The sequence below is a fragment of the Talpa occidentalis genome, unplaced genomic scaffold, assembly GCF_014898055.3.
Source record: "Talpa occidentalis isolate TD23 unplaced genomic scaffold, MPIMG_talOcc4v2.1 talOcc4.5, whole genome shotgun sequence".
Classification (NCBI taxonomy): Eukaryota; Metazoa; Chordata; class Mammalia; order Eulipotyphla; family Talpidae; genus Talpa; species Talpa occidentalis.
Window position 1 is genome coordinate 4,208,139 of NW_023604861.1, and position 23,334 is coordinate 4,231,472.

The 23,334-nt window shown below is 36.5% G+C and overlaps 1 non-coding gene across 1 annotated transcript; it reads right to left on the reverse strand.

Annotated features, from left to right (window-relative positions):
* Positions 1–21,295: 21,295 nt before the first annotated feature.
* LOC119260085 (U6 spliceosomal RNA) lies at positions 21,296–21,402 on the reverse strand. The gene has a single exon (XR_005128700.1). It is a non-coding gene; the product is annotated as a U6 spliceosomal RNA (small nuclear RNA).
* Positions 21,403–23,334: the final 1,932 nt, after the last annotated feature.

Sequence of the window (23,334 nt, forward strand, 5' to 3'; positions counted from 1 at the left end):
CTCTCACCCTCCCGCGCTTCTGACTGTACCCAGTGCATGTATAAACAAAACAAACAAACAAACAAATAAATAAATAAAACATGCCTCTATTAAAAAAAAAAAAAAAAAAAAAAAAAGAAAGTACAAAATTATGGCTGGTCAACTAATTATGGTAAGTGAAATGTCAATACATGATATTTAAAACTTTCTAAAATGATTGTTTTCAAATGGATCAATTCCAGCTAAAGTAAATCTGCTAAGTTTAGGTGCTTGGGTAACCATGGTTACATAAAAATACACTACAATTTGGATAATGGTTACTCAAAATCACCATGACTTGTAATTTTCTCAGCATTCAGCAAGTTGCTACGAGGTTCTGAGAGACTGACCTTACTCTTGCCATGACAGGTAACCAGGTTGAGGTTCTGTGAGTCTTTATCCCAGATATGGCAGCTGTTGTAGACAGTTACATGGTGATCTTGGGTTCTCTTCCACATGGCCTCCCACCCTGCAGAGGCTTGCCCAGTTTTCTTCTGTGGTGATCTCAAGGACAGAGAGGATGGAGAAAAACTATCAGGTTTCTCAACCCCAGAGACCAGAATTTCCATAGATTCCCTTGTTCCATATTCTGTTGATAAAGCAAGACATTGGCCCAGACTAGATTCAAGAAAAGAAATATACTTCACCTTTATTACAACAAAGTCCCAATATTCAATTAAAATAAATAAATAAATAAATAAATAAATAAGCAAAACTCTATTGCTAGCAAGCGTTGGTATAATTGTACCCATTTTGAAACAGCATCATCTTCCTAAATGGCATATATTCAGCAACAAATAAAGGTATTATTTGAGCCACTATGAGACTCAGTTCCACAATGCTCCTTATGTTGAATGGTATCCATTAAATGTTGGAAATATTTTACAAATTGCAAAAATTTTAGGCTTTGCAATATAAAACTATATTATAATGTGAGAGTTTGATGTAGTGGAGCCAATTTTCAAATGGAGCAGAGCCTCTGTAACAGAGAAACTTTGTAATCAAACAATTGTTTGAGAAGTCATCCTAACCACAGGACTGAAGATAATGAACCTTTTGTCAGAGGAGAGAATCAATAACCACTTATGCATAGCCAGCAGGAGTTGAAGCTTGTTAACAATAATTAACTATTTTTTAACCACTTGCCTCATCTGCTTCTCTTTCCATTAAAAAGCCCTGTTTATTTTCCCTCCTCAGGGCACGTGTTAGATTTCATTCTGAATCTGTGTACCCTGAATTGCAGTTCTTGGATGCCAAACAAATGCACTTTGCCTTGTATTGGCCTCTTGGATATTTCAGTTAACATTACCATTGTAAAATTCTAAGAGCAATTCATCTATTCCCAGTTTACGTTTCTGAGCATTTAAAACAAGACAGTCATCAATTAATTAATTCTTAGTTCTATGAATACTGACTGTGGCTGTGGTATCTGAAAATGCATTGGGACTTCCATAGATATTTATCATCCTCATTATAAAATTCTCATTGAAAGGGGGTGTGTTCACCAATGGGATCAGGCTCATGATGTTAAAAATATATGATTTGACTTAAAGTAAAAAATGGTTGATAGGCTTATGATGATTTTATTATGTATTTGCTCTATTATTTCACATAATAGTGTCTGCAAACTAACGTTGAAATTATCTTCCACATGGCCTCCCACCCTGCAGAGGCTTGCCCAGTTTCCTTCTGTGGTGATCTCAAGGACAGAGAGGATGGAGAAAATATATCAGGTTTCTCAACCCCAGAGACCAGAATTTCCATAGATTCCCTTGTTCCATATTTTGTTGATAAAGAAAGATATTGGCCCAGAGTAGATTCAAAAGAAGAAATATACTTCACCTTGGGAAGTTGGGAAATCTCCCTGCCCAATATGTTATCCCCCGAAAGCTGCTAACTTCGAAGACTGCAGAGATCCTACATATCCTGAGATCAGTACCCACTTCTGCCCATTTTTAAAGACTCAGATAAGATGCCTCCATTCCTCCTGATCACTTCCATAGACTTGCGAGAAGCCTCTTGTTGGCCTCCCTTTCCAGATGCGTAGGCCTTCCTGTTTCTTTGTAAAAATGCACCATTCATGACCATCTTTTACAGCGGCCTAAAAAACCAGGCCCTTCGTTGTCCAGAGCATCTTATATCTTACATGTAGCAGAAGCCACTATGAGAAATAGAGCAAAAAATGGCTTAATACAAGTCAAGATATAGATTTGCAGAGTTCAATTCATTTTAAAGCTCTTAATTATCAATCTGGTAAGTGCAATCTCCAATGACTCCAAAAATTAACTTGCTGTGTCCTTTTCACCCATCCTTTGAAAGCATTTATCCTTTTTCAGATAAAATGTGAGGCTCATCAGCCTTTGTAAGGATGCACTTTAGGTCTCCCTATAGTAAGGAAATTTAGGAGAAAATTCTAAAAAGATAGGAAGAAGTAGCAGAGAAGAGGTGGAAATGTTGTGAATTATCTTTTTTTATATTCTCTCTTTTCTCAGTGGGAACATTGCAAACTACTTCCTCTTACCTCTCAACAAAAGTTTAGCCCTCTTTTTCTATTCTTCCATCTCTTGTGATTTTTTAATTCCTTCACTTTAGTGTTTCCTTTAAAAGCAAGGAGGAAAAAAAAATCAGAGGGGCTGTGTTTGTGCTTGGAGGAAGGAAAGAAAGAAGACCTTCCTCAGGTGTGGTGGCTTTTACTTACTGCAGTAGATAGAAAACATCTCCATTTTTGAGGAGACAATGTCTTCTAGCTACTTCTTAATTCATCCAGAATAGCACAAAAGCAGACATAATCAGTATATAAATTGATGGGAAAGGCTATCATCCAGTCAAATTTACTTTAAAAACAGGTGGTGAGGCAGTAGGGAGAGCTGCCAAACCCTGGCCTAAAATTTGGTTAATATGAGATATAAGAAATGGAAACATATTACAGAACAGTTGCCCTGTGTGTGTGTGTGTGTGTGTGTGTGGTTTCAGTAAGAAGTTTCACTCTCAAAGACATATTTTTATTTTTAATTTTAGTTCTGCCTTTTGAAATGCTTGTCGCTTTTTATGATGCTGCATAAATGAGAAAGCCACAAAAAACTCACATCATCAAATTTCACATAAAACAACTTTAATAGTAGGAAAAGCATCTTAAGTCTACATGGTTACACTCCAATCCCTTATTTATAACAGCATTTGAATAAAGGGAACAATGTTTTCACTGAAATAAACATTGGAAAACTAAATCATCTTTTCAAAATTTAAGTAAAAATTAATTAAAACTGAATGTCTTTCAATTTAATTTAGTTATTATTTTAAATTGATGTAGCATTTACAAGTTTTAGGTGCTCATTGAAAATCAACTTGCATCTGTTGCCCAATAAGTTTATCATTAAAAGTCCACTTTACCACTCCATTATGTGAAGACAATTTAACTGGGTGAAATTGCAAAGAGAGTTATAAGAAAAAAACATAAACTTAAGTCCTATGAACTAAAGTCCTAACTTTTGGAACCTCCATCCTGGAACCCGAACTAGTTGATAATTCTAAGATACAATGCCAATGTTCTCTGTGTACCAACTAATTCCTATTATTTTTTTAAACAAATGAATGGTCTTTCTACTGTTATCTTAGCTAATTTGTTGGAGTAAATCAATTGGTCATGGCATTAATCCTGTATGACCATTTTCCTAGACAATAATCTATTCTGTCTGGTCTACTTTTGCTTATAAATGACAAGTTAAAAATAGGCAGAAAGTGAGGGTAGGACATAACAAAGGTAAATGCTCCTTTTGGGGGTTGATAGTGCACTTCCCATATTCATGCTTTATGGTCTAGACTTCATTAAATGCTTACTCTAACCAGCAGAGATAAAGAACCAAAGATAATCCGATTGTGGTGAATGATGTCTTTATACTGCCCGGGAGAGGCAAATTCACATTTCCATCCAGTGAAATAATTGGTCCAACATATAGATTTTCTGTTTTACCCTAAATTGAAACTGGCATCAACTAGGGAAACAAAGCAAGTAAATTAAATAAAAAAAAATTGTGCTGAAGTTTGGTGAAATTTACTGTAGACAGCATTAGAATATGCAATCAGCTCTGCTATTTGACAATTTTGATTTGTGGCCAAACTGTGTCCAAAGGAATTGCCCCAAGTGATTTTTTATGCTTTGAATACTAAGCATTGAGCAAAATTATTTGCCCTTAAGTCCAGTTCAGAACAGGGCATCCATGTACTTCCTTTGTTGTTGTTGGTTCATGATCTGTTCCTGTAATTTAAAATTTTACCCACACAAAGTTCATGTAAGAACTCAAAAGAAATTATCGTCTAGATAATTTTGTACATTTACTTTTTGCTTTAATTTCAATCGAATGCAATGTTCACAACAATATTCTGGATTCAGGATTAGACTGGTTTTCAAACTATAAATCACTGTTTATTTTCCCTAATAACTCTTCTGACTCACTTTATTCAGCAAATACTTGATTGAATCTTATTTTTATGGGTGGATCATAATCTCCGGACCTCAGGCACATTTTTGGTGTCATTTCCAGAAATCAATGTCTTCTTCTTATCTTCACAAAGATGTGCCCACACTTTTAGGTGGTTCTAAGAGATAGCCATTACTGCTGGTCTTTTCTGCTGATATCAGAGACAAGATTTTATTTGGTCAGAAATGCTGAATGTTTTGTTTAAGGTCATTTTAGTTAAAGAAATAATTTGGCTCTCTAACTTAATAAATGAAACATTCAAGAACACTTTTAAGAGGATGGTATAGAAAAGAGATGAGTGGATCCAGAAGATGCGGTGTATACACACAAAAGATAAACTCTGTGATCCAAAAGATAAACTCATGTCATTTGTGGCAACATGGATGGAGCTGGAGAGAATTACGCTAAGTGAAAAAAAGTTCAAGGAAAAAGACACTGGGTGGTGTCACTTATATGTGGAATATAGAGAAATAAGAAAAAGGGTCAGATAAAGTCAAGCTATCATCATCCTCTAGTCTGACCTCTGAAAAGGACCTCATCTGACCGAGCTTCCTACTGATAAGGTTCAAAAGTTACAAAAAACATGCAGTATTCAAGAGTCATGGTAGCGATTTGCCTTTAGGTGGTTGATTAGAGGTTTGTAAAAGGAATTTCATAGCATTACATCCAGACTCTGTGATTTAAGGAAAGCAATATGGAAAGGTGAACTGAGTCTTGGGAAGTTAAAAGGACTCACCTGTGTCACAGAGCAATGAATTACCCATGTCCATGTTTTCTCTGAGAGGAGAGAGAGAGAACTATCAAGATAGACATAGAAGAAAGAAAATTTCAATCTGACCCACTCTCTCACCAGTCACCTTCCACTGTTTAAAATTGTTTGTTACACAGATACATCTGTGACCCCCCACATGGATATAGTCACATAATTACATTAAATGAATCACCCAACTTCTCCCCTCCTATGTCCTATTACTTGCTAAATGCACAAAAGTTTGATTGTGGTAACCCCAGGAAGAATTGTAGACCTATACAATATATTGTATTTGGGACGCATATTAGAAATATTCTATGCAGGGGCCTCCCCAGTGGCACAGCGGTTGAGCGCTGGGCTGCGAAGCTGCCCGCAGCCTCTTCAGCACCGGTTCGATCCCTGGCCTCCAGGCGAGAGTCCCACAGACCTCTCCTGCCACGCCCACTGCTCCCCTCAGCAGTGTACTTCGGTCCTTCTGCCTGCTCTGCTCTCCCCTCTGGCTCTGGTGAATTCTCTCACCCTCCCGTGCTTCTGACTGTGCCCAGTGCTTGTATAAATAAATAAATAAATCTTTAAAATATATATATATATTCTATGAATATGTAATTACTACAAGATATCACGTATACTAAAGGATCTTCAGGCATCGTATTACAAGTACTAAAAATCACTTTTCATACCACTGTATAAGATACGTATTGATATGAATTTTTGAGGGTTAGTATTGTATTACTTATAATGTTAGTAAATAACACTGTCAGAATCTTCTATTTTATGACTCAGTTTGAATCAATATATTCAGTCATTCATAGATAATAATTAGAAAGCCAAAGAAGGAAACATTATTCTACTATAGCAAAATTCTAATCAAGATTTTTTTTAATTTAGTAATAAAATAATTAAACCACAAAAAAAATCCTTAAGTATGGAAATATACATGAGACAAACATTAAATGCATTATGTTTAAACATCTTACTATTTTATACTGGATTATAATATATCCAGGTTTATTTTTAAGTCTAATTTGCTAAGTTAATTTGCTTTTGTACTTTCTTATCCATAAACCACTCTTCACAAAAGGAAAATGAAAGTATATATGTCTTGAATATAAATAATTCACTAATTTTGGGATGATATATTAATAAAATCATAGCCATAGCCTTAGCAGTAGAAGCATATGACTATATATATATATATATATATATATATATATGTATGTGTGTGTGTGTGAGATTTCTAAAATTAGAATTTTTTATGGTTTTAACTGGTAGCAGGATATTAGAAATGCCACCATCCATTTGAATTTCAATTCTAAATAATATATTCTATTATAAATTTAATAAAGGAAAATGACTCCTCTTCTGTATCAAAAAAAGTAAATAGTTCTCAGAATTCACATTAACCATAAACCAGATGTTACAATAGTAATTAGAGGAATGTATTCTAAGAGATCAGCTCCCTAAATAGATCAGTACTCTACTGTGTTATGTTAAACTTCCCAAGTTAATTTTGTGTTTCCTTTGAAGGTATGAGTTTGTTTTTTGCAGGCTACACTACCTATTTAAAATATAGTCTATTTTTACCCTGGTAACATTGACTAGTTAGGGCAGATCAAAGGCAAAGGAAAAGAAAGTTTCATTAGGTAATTTCATTTAAATGTTCCCTTTGGCCACTAGCAGCACAGACTACATAGTACACCAAATAGCAAGTGGTGCAATGTCCTCTTAGACGTGCACACACACAAGCTTATTGGAATATCAATATCAAGTTCAACACCTGAAGGGCGGGTGCCATCACATCCACCCACCCCTTCCTGCTCCCTCCTGCTCACCCTGGGGACCACTTTACTGCACAAAGTCATTCAGCACAAGCAGAAGCCGGCAAGGCAGCCTCCGGTCCACAGGCCTGAGAACGTACTGTGTTCTCATCAAGAGCCATTAAATTTCACTGGACTCCAGCAGTCTTTTGTGGCAATGGGTATACCTAAGAATCTATGGTATGAATTAGAGAGAACTGGAATGCTTAATCTAGCCATTGACTTTTAATTCACTGTCTGGGATATTTCTATGCATTTCAGAGAGAATATATTATACTTTGCTTCCATTAAAATCGTGTGCATTAGTTGTGTTGTGAAGGAGAGACAATGACCTAAGTACATCCTACTTGTGTGAGAAATTCATTTTTTTTTAAGATTTATTTTTTATGCACACAAGAGCTGGGGTACAGGCCAGAGATGCGGGGAGTGAGAGGATTCACCAGAGACAGTGGGGAACAGAAGAGGCAGACTGACCGAAGTACACTGCTGAGGGGAGCAGTGGGTGAGACAGGAAAGGTCTGCTGTGCTATGTGGGTCAGCTCCCTGGCCAGCCAGGGATGGAATTTGTGCTGCAGAGGCTGTGGATTTCTTCACAGTGCGGCTCTTAACCCCTTGCGCCACCAGGGAGGCCCGAGAAATTCCTTTTGATATAAATTTAAAACTCCTGTATAAATCAATGGGAGATGCGTGTTAGCTGGCAGGAGTTAGTTCACCTCTTACAGTGACATCTGGGTACAAATAAGATTTCTTTTCCTGTTATAGATATCAAGCTTCCTCATTTAATTTAAGGATTGGTAATGAAGATTTGTTAGAGTCAAATGCACAATGCCTGTGTGTGTGTGTATTTGTAGGTGCTGTGTGTATGTACATCAGTGTGTGTGTATCTCTGCATACATATAGGTGTGTGCATACATATGTGTATGAGTGCCTGTACTCATATGTGTATGAGTACATATTTCCATTCAGGTGTAATGAAAATAGCAAAAACTATATTGCATAAAGTTACCTAAATACAGGACACTAAGCAAGTACAATTTACTTGGAATTTCTCTCAATATAAAATGCTGAAAAAATTTCCCCTGCCACTGTTTGAAATACAAGGAAAAAAGATAATTTAATTGGACACGCTGCTGCTAGGAGACACGCAGAGGATGAGAGAGCCCTCCTTGAAGAACAGCAGACTAATTAAAATAACTAAAGAATATATTATGTTCACAAATTTAATAAATCACCATTTTTCTTTGGGGATGTAACGCTTCTTCTATTCAAACTTAACTCAGAGAAGATCAAAATGTAATAAACAGGTAGCCTTTGCAGTGGGAAAAATCTATGGCATGGTTTCCATTAATGAGTGGTGTAGCTTTAGCAATCCTGCCATTGCCTCCAGAGGACGGTAAACAGATTAATGTAGAATGATTAAAAAATAGAAGAAATGTTTTCTCAGTCTTCCCTGGCAACCATGATCAGAATAATTCTTCTGTTTTTCACTGAACGCAACTGAGTTTTTCCACCAAAAAAATTTACCTGGAAGTGTAAATCATTTTAGGGCACCCCAGCTTTCTACAAATTCAGTGTGACATTTATCTGCTGAGATTTATTTCATTGAAAAAAGTGTAGCTGTCAACATCTGAGAATCATTTTGACTGAATGTCTATCTTGAGGTTTTGTATCTTTTTTATATAAAAAAAGCCCATGGCAAGCTAAGAAATCTTGCATTATTTTCAAGATGAATACACAATTCTACTTCCCATTGCTTCTGAAGTTAGTTTTTAAAGGTTGTGTGTGTGTGTGTGCACGCACACAATGCCACTGGAAGTGAAATAGACAAAAATTATTTTGGATGATGTCATAATTCTCTAGAGAAAGTGATAAATTCATTTCTATTTGAGGTGAAACTGCAGTTATCATTAAGAACTGCTGTTTTAAAAATGATCTTTTTTAAGGAACGCTAATTACTTAACAAAACTAAGCACCACTTTAGATATGACCTGAAGACCATTCTACAAATTTTTAAAAATCCAAAATATTGAAGGCATTAGGTCTTTTGTTAAAACAGATGAGGCCAGTGTCATTCATTTTGTAGACATTATATAATAAGCAGCAGAGACACTGGGGGTTCATATCTCATTTATGACTTGTATTTGGTTCACAATTTATAAAGTTTTTTATCTTTTCTAATTCTGTCAAACCATCACTGTTGCTGCATTTTTCAAATATTCTTTTTCAAAGATCCCACTGACTGGCATTAAAAGGTATCTGAAGAGAGGATGGAACTCTCTGGAAGGAAACAAATGTTGTGCACTGGTGATGCCTCTGGTCTTGGGGTTCAGCTGTCTCTTGTATCTCATTTGGAATGGAACTGATTGATGGGACAACTGGAAATAATTTTATCTTAGAATGCTAAAATCCGTGATTAGAAAATAATGAGTAAGGAAGTGCTGAGTTCCAACTGGGTTTGCTCACTTTACAATATGTGCATTTTGAAGCTTGGTATTTTAGCAATTTCAAATATTTTAAGCTCTTTCCTGTATTAAAGTTATGTTTTAATACCACGAACTGAAAAGTTTGAAGGGACTTTTTAAGAAAATAAGAGAAAAAATAGAACAGAAAAAAGGTGTGGCATATGCCAGAATATTCTATGTTGATGATTATCAAATCATACTAATGTAGCATAATATGAGTGGATATCCAGACACAGAGGTGTTTAGAAAGGCAGACTTATTTCAAATGACAGTAGATGCAGGGCAATGGAGATTGACTGGCATTTCTCTGGGATTTTCATGGGCAACATAATTCCCTGTAATCTCACCCTTTGGTGATCAATTGTTAACATCAAAAAATATTTTCCCAGGGCCTCCCAAGTGTTCTAGGGGTTGAGTCTCAGCACTGTCACCACTACAGCCTGCTTTCCATCCCCAGCCAGGGAGCTGACACACATGGCGCAGCAGACCTCTCCTCTGCCTCCCCACTGTTCCCCTCAGCAGTTATTTCAGTGGATCCACCTGTTTTGTTCCCCACTCTGACTCCGGTGAATTCTCTCACCCCCACACTTCTTGCCTACACCCCAGTTATTCTACATCTCCCCAAAAAATTCTCAAATGTACAACTACAAATAAGCAAAATAAGACATGTGAAAATCCACATATAATAATGCTGTTATTTTTTTCTATTTTATTTTTCACAAAGACTAAGAAACTTCACAATTATTCAAAGTAACTAGACAGCCACTTTTTAAAAAAAAAATTATTTATTTATGCATACAAGAACTGGGGTCCAGGCCAGAGGTGCAGGGGGTGAGAGGATTCACCAGAGACAGAGCGGGGAACAGAACAGGCAGACTGACTGAAATACACTGCTGAGGGGAGCAGTGGGGAGACAGGAGAGGTCTGCTGTGCCATGTGGGTAGCTCCCTGGCTGGGGATCGAACTTATGCTGCAGTGGCTGCAGACAGCTTCACAGTGCTGTACTTAACTCCTTGTGCCACCAGGGAGGCCCCTGAACAGCCACTTTTAAGCTCTAGATAGAGAAGCAAATTTTTAAAACAGAAATAAAGACAAGCTGAAGGACATAGAGATGCTTCCTCACCCACAAAGATGTTGCAGGAAAAATGTTTCACTGAAAAGGAAGCTCCCTCCACCCCCACCTGAGAGCTGCAAGGTCATTGTCCTCACTGACCATCCAGCAGGTGGGGACCATGCAGGAGTTGAGGACTTCAGACTAATTATAACCATTGCTGTAATTGTTTAGGTCACCTGATCAAAGATGCTTCTTCTCTGAAGCCTCTCCTCTCATTACTATGGCTCTGAAAAGACAAATTGTCCTACAGCAACATCCCCTGGCATTCTGGAATGCTAATTGCCTATTATATTCCAAACACCTCAGTGATCACCTGTTCACCACATACTAAATGCAATTTCCATGAAAGTTGGAAAAACTAATGCAAATAGTTTTTTACAATGGAATTGGAGATGCTCTATCGATTAACTGGCTAAACACTACCTGGAAATCAGTATATGAGAGCCATATAGAGAAACTGAATTACTGTCTTGGTGAGTTGATTTTACTTGTTCTAGAACAACATTAATAAGAAAAACAGAAAACCGAGTGATGGGTGGAGCAATTAATATAGGATTCATTTTTAATTTTAATAATGTGCCGGTACTTATATAATCATTTACCATTAATAATATCTCTTTATTGCATTATTTATTTAGCTACTTACAGCATTTATTCAATGGTACTTTCTGCAACACCTCTCCACACTTACAGGCTCTGTGCTCAGGGCTGATAGAGGGGTGAGCAAAATGGCCTCCTTCCTGTCACACAAACTCCCAGGCTTGTGGGAGAACATAATTCTGGTAAAGTGTAAGGAGTTAATTAAATAATTGAGAGGTTTTAAAATCAGGGTTACTGGAGAGGTAATCTCTTAATAGTAGAGTAACGGCTCTATCCCCTGAATACTTTAAGCCATAGTTGTTCTACACAATTTTATTTCAAAGCAAATAAGCAAAACACAGCCCAGGATGTTTTAGGGTGGTTCTTATTTCAAGTAGTAAGTATTAATTTTCACTTAGGAAAAAAAAAAATCCCCACAGTGACAAAGCAGTGTCACTGTGATAATAGTAACATGTTGATTTGAGTGGCATTGGATCCCAAAGTCATAATCCTGGTTCTACAATCACAGCAGTTACAGCTTCGGAGTTGGTCTCTAAAAAATCAGATTCCCCAATTCCATGGCTGATTCCTAGTAAGTCACAACCTAGTTGCACATTGCATTATTTACTATTTAAATTTAAGTTTCACCTGTGATGAAAATACGATGCTGTGTAAATTTCTTGATACAGACTAATAGGAGATAACTTTTTTCTAACCTCATAGGAACTTAGCAATAAAAACTCTGCATTTACAACCCTACAATCGTGTCTCTTCTGTCATCTTTCCATCTCAAGTATTGTCGTCCTCTGACAAACCCAGTTTTTACCTTGACAATGTCTGTCTATTTCAATGCATTCATGCTATGCAGAGTATATACATATTACACTCTAATGACAGCTTTTAAGAAGTTTATGATCTTACAAGGGGAAAACATACACATATTATATATATATATATATATATATATATATATATATATTTAGTGATATTTAAAAGATGCATGCATATTCATAAAGGGCTATGACAGTTACAAGTGTTGGTGGTTGTGACAAAGAGTTAGAGATATGCAATAGACTACATGAGAAAGGAACAATTGAGTCCACCCAGAGCGAGTATATTTATTTTTATACAAGAACTGGGGTACAGCCAGATGTGCAGGAGGGTGAGAGGATTCACCAGAGACAGAGTGGGGAACAGAATAGGTAGACTGACTGAAATACACTGCTGAGGGGAGCAGCGGGTGAGTCAGGAGAGGTCTGCCCTGCCAGGTGGGTATCTCCGTGGCCGTCAGGGATCAAACCCTTACTTCAGAGGCTGCATACAGCTTCACAGCACTGTGCTCAACTGCCTGCACCACCAGGGAGGCCCACAAGGGGGTATTATTATGCAAGGGGACTGGTAAAAATTTTGAATAACCAAGATGGAGTGGAGGACCGCTGAGGCACAGTGAACAGTGTAGGAAAGTGGAGAAGGTTGTGGCAGATCATAGAGTGTAGACAAGAAATTTTAAAAATAAAATAGGCTAATTGACAAATAAATTAATCCTGGCTTAATTGAACTTGTGTCACCAGGACGGAAGAGGAGTAATGTGGAGATATTGGATAGCCTTGGAGAAATTACTTTATTTTGATCCAAATTGAATTAAAGTTGAAGAAAGATAGAGCTTGGCAGTTGACAAAGGCTAGGGGGTGAAAATAAGCATTTGTTACTCACCTGGGCAAGTTGTACTGAAAACCACAGGAATGGATAGGGGTGATGACCAAAGTAGTTTAGGCAAGAGCATTGACAGGATGTTCTAGAAGAGAATCCCTAAGACAAAGGTGGTGGGGGGGCATTGCCAGCAGGGAACTATGCAGTCACAATTTTGGATATTAGGATGATTTAGTAAAATAGAAGCTAGGGAGGAAAGCAATTCAAGAAAGAAGTGAGGGTCAATAACGGTATAAGCAGAGTGATCCAAAAGGATGAGGGCTAATGGGGAAAGGGGATGTTTTGATGAGTAGATCAACGGTAAAGTTGGAGGGTAATTTTAGTAGGGTTGCAGGGCCAAACCAGACCAAAAGTAATAGTGAAGTGTTTGTATTACAAATAGAAGTAAAATTAAAATTTTAAATGCTGAATATATTAATGCACATTCTAAATAATTTTGATGTGATTATTTTCTTTTTAAAATTAGCTTCCAAGAAAGAAGGAGAGGCCTTCCAATTCAATTTTATTTTTCCCTAGTACTATATTGTGCTGTTAGGTGCTGTGGATAATCGTGATGAATGACATTGGGAAAAAATAATATGCTTAGAGAAATTCTTGTGGAATTATAGCATTGAGGAGCCTATGGACTTAGGGTTCAAAACCCAGCTGTTTGGCAAATGTCAGAGCCAATCAGCTATGAGTTAGGGTTTAGAATTTGCATTGCAAATAACCACCTGGTAATGATAGTTACCATTTGCCATTGCTTGCACATTACTCATAATGGATTGCCTTGGAAAGGCCAAGTATTCAACAGGCAGGCAGCTAAAACTGTGTCTGAATTTTTGTGCCAAGAGAAAAAACATGTCCATATTTTCACTACAATTTCAAATTATGGAAATTTTCCTCCTATCACAATTTTAAAAAAATGTTTGACTTTTTTTAAACCTTAAACTTCTATCTTTTTTTTAGTATTTCCCAAACATCTATTAAGGTCCTTTAATAAGAAATGTTGCTTTTAATCATTGTTTCAGCTAAGCTTCTCTTCCTAATCATCCCCTCGCCAAGAAATCCAAACAAAATTAATTTCCCCTGAAAATCTCCCTCTCTGCCTTCACTGTCATATTTAACTCTGAAATGATTAACAGATGCCAATTATGGAAGTTCTTCCCAAATGCAGCCTTGGATGCATTTAAAATAAATGAGAAGCATTGCTTCTTAACTCAGTAAAAACAAATACTGACACTTGTATTCACGACTTTCATTAATTTAAAAGAGTCTGTTTATTAAGGGTAGTAATGAAGGCAAGTTGTAGGACCCTGTAAGCCAAACAAACCCTTACTAGCCCATTGCCTATTTCATACTTTTATGTTGTGATTAAATTTAAACCATAAAAGAGGTAAACTTTGGGACTGAATGTCTCAGAATTTTACTGGGAAATCTATGGTGAGTTCTCATCTGACTCACTCAGGTGAAAACACATGAATGAGTGACAAGGTCTAGTCCTTTCAAAATAGCTCCTTCCTCAAAATATTAAAAACCTTCTCTCATTAAATATAATAACTTAGCCACTTGGTAAGGTGTAAGTGAATTTGAGTGAGGTAAGGCAGGGTAAGAAAGCTGTTTTCTAGAAATGAAATTTCTTCCATATTTTTACTGTAAGGGTGTTATTCAAGATTCTGTCATATATGATTTCCCTAGTAAGTTTAAGTAAATTTTATTCAGAGAGATGATAAAATCATATGTGTCAAACAACCCCATGAGAAATAAAGGAGATTTCCAGAATTCAACTTTATTATTTTCTAGCTCTTGGAAATGATATATAAAAGCAGTTATCTTATATTTTATGACAATGTCAAATGATCTGGAGAAAAAACAATTTAGATAGTTGATGGACAGTATCATATAGAAAGAACAAATTAAAAGAGTTTTGTAAAAACACTAGACTTGGATACTTAGAGCTGAGCCACGGTCACTGCTTGTGTTTTAATGCAGTGTTTAAAGATTTGAAAAAATAAGTTCCATAAATTTAGAACTAGGAAATATATTTTTTTCATTTTTTTGAAATATATTTTATATAACAATGTTATTATTTTTAAGCAAAATCTTGTATGTAAACTTAATTGATAAAACTGCCATTTAATTTATACAGATTATCGATATGAGGTCCACAGAGTATTCTGCAGAGATATAACTCTCTTCCCCAAAGAGTAGATTTTAAAGAAATGGTGACTTTTAAACTGAATGTTATTCCAACAACTTCAGCACACATTTTGTCTCCCACATTGAAGGGCAAACTAAAGACCAAAAGAATGTTATCAATTTATCATGACTACAGAAGAAATAGACATGTCTAAGGTACATACTGGGAGAGACTAGGTCAAAGAGGACATACAGAAGCTTTGCCATTTTTTTAAGTATTTTTCACTTTTGGTAGAATGGTATTATAGTGATACAAGTGTTATATGACTGTAGCAATAAAATAGGAAGAAGCATTTAGAAAAAAATTACATGCTTCAAAAATAATTAAAAATGCTACCCAATTTGGATATATATATGGTGAGCTTTATTTATTGATTTACAATACATTTCACATCAATTCTAAAGCCAAGTACTATTAGGTGACATGCTCACCCATTTAAATAGCAAAGATGAGTGAAAACATTGCTAGTTTGGTCTCTCACCAAATATGATGCATTTTACATGTCAAATGGATTCCATGCTTTCAAGGACAGGATGCAATTTATTTTTTGGCTAATATCTGAGATTCTGGTTTGAAGAAAAGAATATAGGAAAAATTTTCCAAAACAATATTTTGATGACTGAGTATAAATCAATCAACCAACATAGCATTTGATTTAAACACCCTGGAATCTTTTAAAAATGGGTTAGAATAGCATTTCAGTAAAATGAATTTAGATTTGACATTCTTGTTTGTTACGATTCCTAAAAATGGTCAGCTAGATTTGTTGCAGCTACAGATGTTTCCTTTTAAACTTTTGCCTAGATTTCACTAAATGACTGAAAGAATTACTGTGATGTAATTGAGAATTTAAAAAAAATAAAATATGTTAGGTTGTTAAGTGTAATCTCATTCTCCTGGATCAATATATTTCAGTCTGGATAGAAAGGCAGGGCAGGGTCTCCCTGGTGGTGCAAGGGGTTAAGATGCAACCTATGAAGCTATATGCAGTCACTGTAGCACAGGTTCTATCCCCGGCAGGGAGCTACCCACACAGTGCAGCAGACACTTCATGTCTCACCCTCTGCTCCCCTAAGCAGTGTATTAAAGTTGATCTGCCTGTTCCGTTCCCCACTCTTGTTCTGGTGAATCCTCTGTCCCCCCACATAAACCTCTTGGCTATACCCCAGTTCTTGTATGCATACATAAATAAATCTTTAAAAAAAAAAAAAAGGAAAACAGTAGTGAAATTTCTACATTGAATCCTTGACCATGACTTGGTCAAAGTTGCCAGGTGCTGATTTTCACAAACACCATTAAAGAATCCATTGATTATGAAAGCTGAGCTCATTCCTACAACATAAAGAGAGGACCACCTTGACAGAGTCTTTGCAGCATCTCAGAATAGTCTTTGGTGGTATGGTACGAGTGGTTTATATCAGGTCTTTCAAAGGGAGTCGTGGAAATGAGCCAAGTGTATGATGCATTCATTTAGATGAGCATAAAGAGCCAGGTGAAGCCCTTGAAACGAATTTCAGTAACAAACTATGTTTTTTTAAGTGAGTCATTTGCTCAGGTACATGATCTATTGTCCTGAGAAAGAGGACATTTGCCCAAATGAGCAAAATATCATCTTGAACATGGACCGACTAGACTAAGCCATCAGCAAACAATGACATTATTTTTTTTTTTTTTTTTTAGTTTATTTTTTTATTTTTTTTTTTTTTTATAAATTTTATTGTTATATTCCCCATACAATTGCCGCCCCCCATTCTGACCCCAATCCCTCCCCTCCCGCCCCCGCCCCCCTAAAAGTGTCTCTGGTTCATAGTTTTTTGTTGATTTTGATTTTCACTTACTTATAGTTTTTCATTTTCCTGGTCCATTATTTAAGTTTTCTAGATTCCTGCTATGAGTGAGACCATCCGGTATTTTTCTTTTTCTTTTTGGCTTATTTCGCTGAGCATGATCCCTTCCAGCGCCATCCATGTTGCAGCAAATTGCATGTGTTTATCTTTTTTGAATGCTGAGTAATATTCCATGGTATATATGTACCACATCTTCTTGATCCAGTCATCTATTTTTGGGCATTTGGGTTGTTTCCAAAGCTTAGCTATTGTAAACAGTGCTGCTATAAACATAGGGGTGCAGGTGTTCTTTGGAATTGATGTTTTCTGTGTCCTTTGGGTAAATACCTAGGAGTGGAATTGCTGGGTCATATGGAAGCTCTATGTTTAGTAGGTCCAGAAATCTCCACACAGCTTTCCACAGTGGTTGGACCAGTTTGCACTCCCACCAACAGTGCAGAAGAGTTCCTTTTTCTCCACACCCTCGCCAACATTTGTTGTTGCTAGTTTTTTTAATATGTGCCATTCTCACTGGTGTAAGATGGTATCTCATGGTAGTTTTGATTTGCATTTCCCTGATGACAAGTGATGTTGAACATTTTTTCATATGCCTGTTGGCCATTTGCATTTCCTCTTCAGAGAAGTTTCTTTTAAGCTCTTCTGCCCATTTTTGACTGGATTATTTTCTTTGTTGTTGTTGAGTCTCATCAGCTCTTTGCAGATTTTTGTGATCAGTCCTTTATCATTAGTGTTGGGTGCAAAAATGTTCTCCCAGTTGGTGGGGTTTCTCTTTGTTTTTGTTATTGTCTCTTTTGCTGTGCAAAAGCTCTTTAATTTGATGTAGTCCCAGCTGTTTATCTTTGCCTTCACTATCACTGCTTTGGGTGATGTGTCTGTAAAGATGTCTTTGATGTGCAAATCACGTAGTGTTTCGCCTATATTTCCTTCTATATATTTTATGGTTTCAGGTCTTATGTCTAGTTCTTTAATCCATTTTGAGTTGATTTTTGTGTATGGTGTGAGGTGGTGGTCAAGCTTCATTCTTTTGCATGTAGCGACCCAGTTTTCCCAGCACCATTTATTGAACAAACTTTCTTTGCTCCAATGCATAGTCTTTGCTCCTTTGTCAAAGATTAGTTGACCATAAATCTGTGGGTTTATTTCTGGATTTTCTATTCGATTCCATTGGTCTGTATGTCTGTTCTTGTTCCAATACCATGCAGTTTTGATGATTATGGCTTTGTAGTATAGTTTGAAGTCTGGGAGTCTGATGCCTCCATTCCCTTCTTTTTTTTTTCAGGAGAGCTTGGCTATTCGGGGTTTTTTGTGATTCCATATGAATTTCATCAATAATTTTTCTATTTCTTTGAAGAATGACATTGAAATTTTGATTGGAATAGCATTGAATCTGTATATTGCTTTTGGAAGGATGGCCATTTTAATAATGTTTATTCTTCCAATCCATGAGCAGGGGATGTCTCTCCATTTCTTTGTGTCTTTCTATTTCTTTTAACAGTGTTTTATAGTTTCTTTGTATAGGTCCTTTACCTCTTTTGTTAGATTTATTCCCAAATATTTGATTTTTTTTTGTTTCAATAACAAAAGGGATGGTCTTTTCGATTTCTTCTTCTTCAGATTTATTGTTTGTGTATAGGAAGGCTACTGACTTTTGCGTGTTGATTTTGTATCCTGCCACTTTACTGAACTGATTGATGAGTTGAATTAGCTTTCTGTGGAGTTTTTGGGGTTCTCTATGTATAATATCATATCGTCTGCAAATAGTGATAGTTTGACTTCTTCTTTTCCTATTTGGATTCCTTGGATGTCTTTCTCTTGTCTTATTGCCCTGGCTAGGACTTCCAGTATTATATTGAAAAGCAATGGTGAGAGTGGACATCCTTGTCTTGTTCCAGATCTTAATGGAATTGCTTTCAGCTTTTCACCATTGAGAATGATACTGGCTGTTGGCTTGTCATAGATGGCCTTTATGATGTTGAGGTATGTTCCTTGTATCCCAAGAACTTCAAGGGCTTTTATCATGAATGGGTGTTGCACTTTGTCGAAAGCTTTCTCAGCATCTATTGATATTATCATATGGTTTTTATATTTCTTTTTGTTGATGTGTTGGATAACGTTGATTGATTTTCGGATGTTAAACCATCCTTGTGCCCCTGGAATGAATCCAACTTGGTCGTGGTGAATTATCTTATGGATACATTGTTGGATTCTGATAGCTAAAATTTTATTGAGGATTTTTGCATCAGTGTTCATTAGGGAGATTGGCCTGTAGTTTTCCTTTTTTGTGTTGTCCTTGTTCGGTTTTGGTATTAGTGTAATGTTGGCTTCATAGAACGTGTTTGGTATTGTCCCTTCCTTCTCAATTTTTGGAAGAGTTTGTGAAGGATAGGCACTAATTCGTCTCTGAATGTTTGGTAGAATTCATTTGTAAATCCATCAGGTCCTGGGCTTTTTTTTTGGGGAGGTTTTTATTACCATTTCAATTTCGCTAATTGTAATTGGTCTGTTTAGGTGTTCTATTTCTTCTTTATCTAGCTTTGGGTGATTGTAGAGTTGTAGGAATTTGTCCATCTCCTCTAGATTGTTAAACTTGTTTCCATATAACTGTTCATAGTAGTTACTGATTATTCTTTTGATTTCTGCTGTGTCCGTTGTGATTTCTCCTCTTTCATTGATGATCCTGTTTATTTGTGCTTTCTCCCTTTTTTCCTTTGTGAGCCTGGCTAGGGGTTTGTCTATTTTATTGATTTTTTCAAAGAACCAGCTCTTGTTTCATTGATCTTTTGGATTGTTTTTTTAGTTTCAATTTCATTTATTTCTGCTTTGTTTTATTATTTCTTTTCTTCTACTGGTTTTGGGGTTTCTTGTTGTTCTTTTTCTAGATCTTTGAGCTTCGAGATTAGGTTGTTTCTTTGCGTTCTTTCTTGTTTCTTGATGGAGCTTCTATTGCTATATATTTTCCTCTTATTACTGCTTTTGCTGCATCCCATACATTTAGGATATTGGTGTCCTCCTTGTCGTTCAATTCAAAAAATTTTTTAATTTCTTCTTTGATCTCCTCATTAGTCCAATGGTTTCCAGTATGTGGTTTTTAATCTCCATGAGGTAGGAAAGTTCCTTGCCTTCTTTTTATGGTTTATTTCTAGTTTGATGCCTTCATGGTCAGAAAAGATGGTTGATATGATTTCAATCTTGGTGTATCTGTTGATGTTTGTCTTGTGCCCCAGTATGTGATCGATCCTGGAGAATGATCCGTGTGCGCTTGAGAAAAATGTGTACTCCGTTTTTTTGGGGTTTAGTGTTCTATAGATGTCTGTTAAGCCCAATTGCTCTAGGTCTTTATTTAGAGCTTTGGTTTCTTTACTTATTTTTTGTCTTGTTGATCTATCCATTGTTGATAGTGGTGTGTTGAAGTCTCCCACTACGTATGTGTTTTCTCTGATGTCTGTTTTCAGAGAGGACAACAGTTGTCTGATATATTTTGGTGCTCCTTCGTTTGGTGAGTATATGTTAATGAGTGTTATTTCTTCTTGAAGTATTGTCCCCTTGATCATAATGTAGTGACCATTGGGTCTCTTTTATCTTTTGAGTTTGAAATCTGTTTTATCTGATATAAGTATAGCTGTTCCTGCTTTCTTTTTTGGTCCATTTGCTTGTAGGATTGTTTTCCATCCTTTAACTTTGAGCCTATTTTTATCTTTTGTAGCTAAATGTGTTTCCTGGAGACAGCAAAAGGTTGGGTTTTGTTTCTTAATCCAGGCTGCAACTCTGTGTCTTTTTATTGAAGAGTTTAGTCCATTTACATTTAGAGTTAATATTGATATGTTAACATCTGTATTTGCCATTGTGTTTGTCTTTCCTTTGATTTTATTTATTTATTCTTTTAATAACTTTTTTTTTTTTTTTTTTTTTTGGCCTTCTTTCATTGTTATTCGTCGCTCTGAGGTTCTGGCTTTAGAACTCCTTGTAGTATTTTTTGGAGTGGGGGTTTAGTTGCAATGAAATTCCGGAGTTTCTGTTTGTCTGGGAAGGTCCATATTCTTTCTTCAAAGAGGAAGGAGAGCTTTGCGGGATAGAGTATTCTTGGTTGGCATCTGTTTTCTTGGAGTCTGTTGACTATGTCCCTCCACTCTCTCCTTGCCCGTAGTGTTTCTTCGGAGAAGTCTGATGTCAGCCTGATTGGTTTTCCTTTGAATGTTATCTGTTTCTTCCCTCTTGCCAGCTTCATTATTTTTTCCTTGTCCTGGATTCTTGGGAGCTTTACTATTATGTGTCTTGCTGTATTTTTCCTTTCGTCGTGGAAGTTTGGTGTTCTTCTTGCTTCTTGTATATCAATTTTCAGCAAAAATATGGAACGCTTCACGAATTTGCGTGTCATCCTTGCGCAGGGGCCATGCTAATCTTCTCTGTATCGTTCCAATTTTAGTATATGTGCTGCCGAAGCGAGCACAACAATGACATTATTGACTAGTTTAGAAAGTTATATTTTGTGACAAGAGATTCCTGGAACAAAGACTAAACTCCATTCTAGCAGGACAATTTTTTTTTTTTTTAATTCTAATAGTTAAGTTATAGGAAGGCAGGGTCTCTCCAGTCTCAAAGTGGAGATTAAAATCATTTTTGGCTTCTTTTTTTTAACAGAAGTTTTTTTTTTTTTTTTTTTTTGACTTTGGGCACTTTTAATAATGCCACATAATACTATATGTCCTGTCCTTCTCAATTTGGTCATATAATTAAAAAATCAGAATGATGAAAATCTACCCTACATTCAAATCAATCTATTATATCAATGAGCATCCACATGTATTACTTGAAAGCTTTATGAACATTTTTGAGCATTCTACCAGTTCCAAAGTCCATCGAATAGAAACAGAGGCATGACCAACCTGCAGGCTTGGCTCCGGCTTCAAGGAAAGAGCTGCCTGTGTTGGCACAGTGCACCCCATCAGAGAGATGAGGTTCAGTCAAGGCTCCTCAGGACATCTGGACTACATACCGAATTATACTTTTCCTTGTCTATGCACTCCAGTAAGCAGACCTTTACTAATTAAAAATTTATCATATTTAATCCTACCATTTGACGGAATGGAATCAATCTCTTCCATCCTCCTTCTAGATGCCATGAAGGAGCAAGAGCTTGAGGACATGCAACTTGACCTGATTGTGGTGCTCACCACCCGCGTGGGAGATTTCTCACTGCTCAGAGCCCGAGAGACACCAGAATTCAGCCAAGACTGAGTGCCACCAAGGCCAATGCCTGCTATGGGCTCTGTAAGTTTTTTCCCAAACATAGTTTACACACCTGGCATGCACACCTGGCGTGTTTTGAGGCTGGTCGAGCTTTCTGCTGCTCTAGAAGCATCTTCTGGGGAGGTGCAGTTGCTGCTTCTGCATCTTTTCTGTTCTGAAGGGGTCCATCTGAGAATGATGCTGACACGGGTGATGAAGGTACAGGCCGAGAATCACACGGGAGAGCAGGAGTGCAGACAAAGCTGGGCCCCAGGGCTGCTTCGCCTGACTTTTCACCTTAGTAATTCTCTAATGGACTCTGCTCCATGGGGGTGTCTGGATTTGCATGTAAGAGCATGGCGATGGAGAGACGTGCCAAGATGTTGTAATGGTTTTCTTTGATATGGTAGATTTGAAGGGGCAGAGAAAGAAATGTTCCCTTAAAAATACAGTTGTAAGGAATCTCTTAAGAAATGGAGAAATCCTTTAGAATACAATATGAAGGAAAGAAGGAACATGGGATATTAGAAATAAAAATTAAAATTCACTTTAGCAAGAGGATAAAATCAGTGTAACAAATGTCACAGGTTTTCTTTCCAGCAGTATATATAACTTAAAGAAATAGGAAGTAACTTAAGGGCTGTGTGTGTGTGTGTGTGTGTGTATCTCCCCTGAGAAAAGGTCAATAACTCAATCACACATCTAAAGTTTTAAATGGTTTTACTTTTCCATCGGTTATATATCATTTTTTTAGACAGCAAATACAATTTCATGACAAGTGACCTTATCCCCATCGAAAGAGATGTGTCTTGAGTTGTATTATTATTCTTATAGGAATGGAATACCACATCTTCATTAAATGTCAAGTGTTTATCCTATAAGATTTAGAATTCATGAAATTGTGGTAGAAAATTGTGTCATAATAATTGATTTAACACCATATAAGTCTATAAATATGCCATATGTAAATTGTGGTACCCAACGGCTTTTTAGCGTTTTGAAGAAGATCTGCCAAGTATTTGGTTTCCAAATAGAGTTAAAGAAACAAAACTAAATACATTTATTTTATATAGAAGATCAATTTGGAAATACTTTTCTGCATCTTTATTATATGGAAATACATCTGTTAGTCAAATGAATTATTGAGAATAAT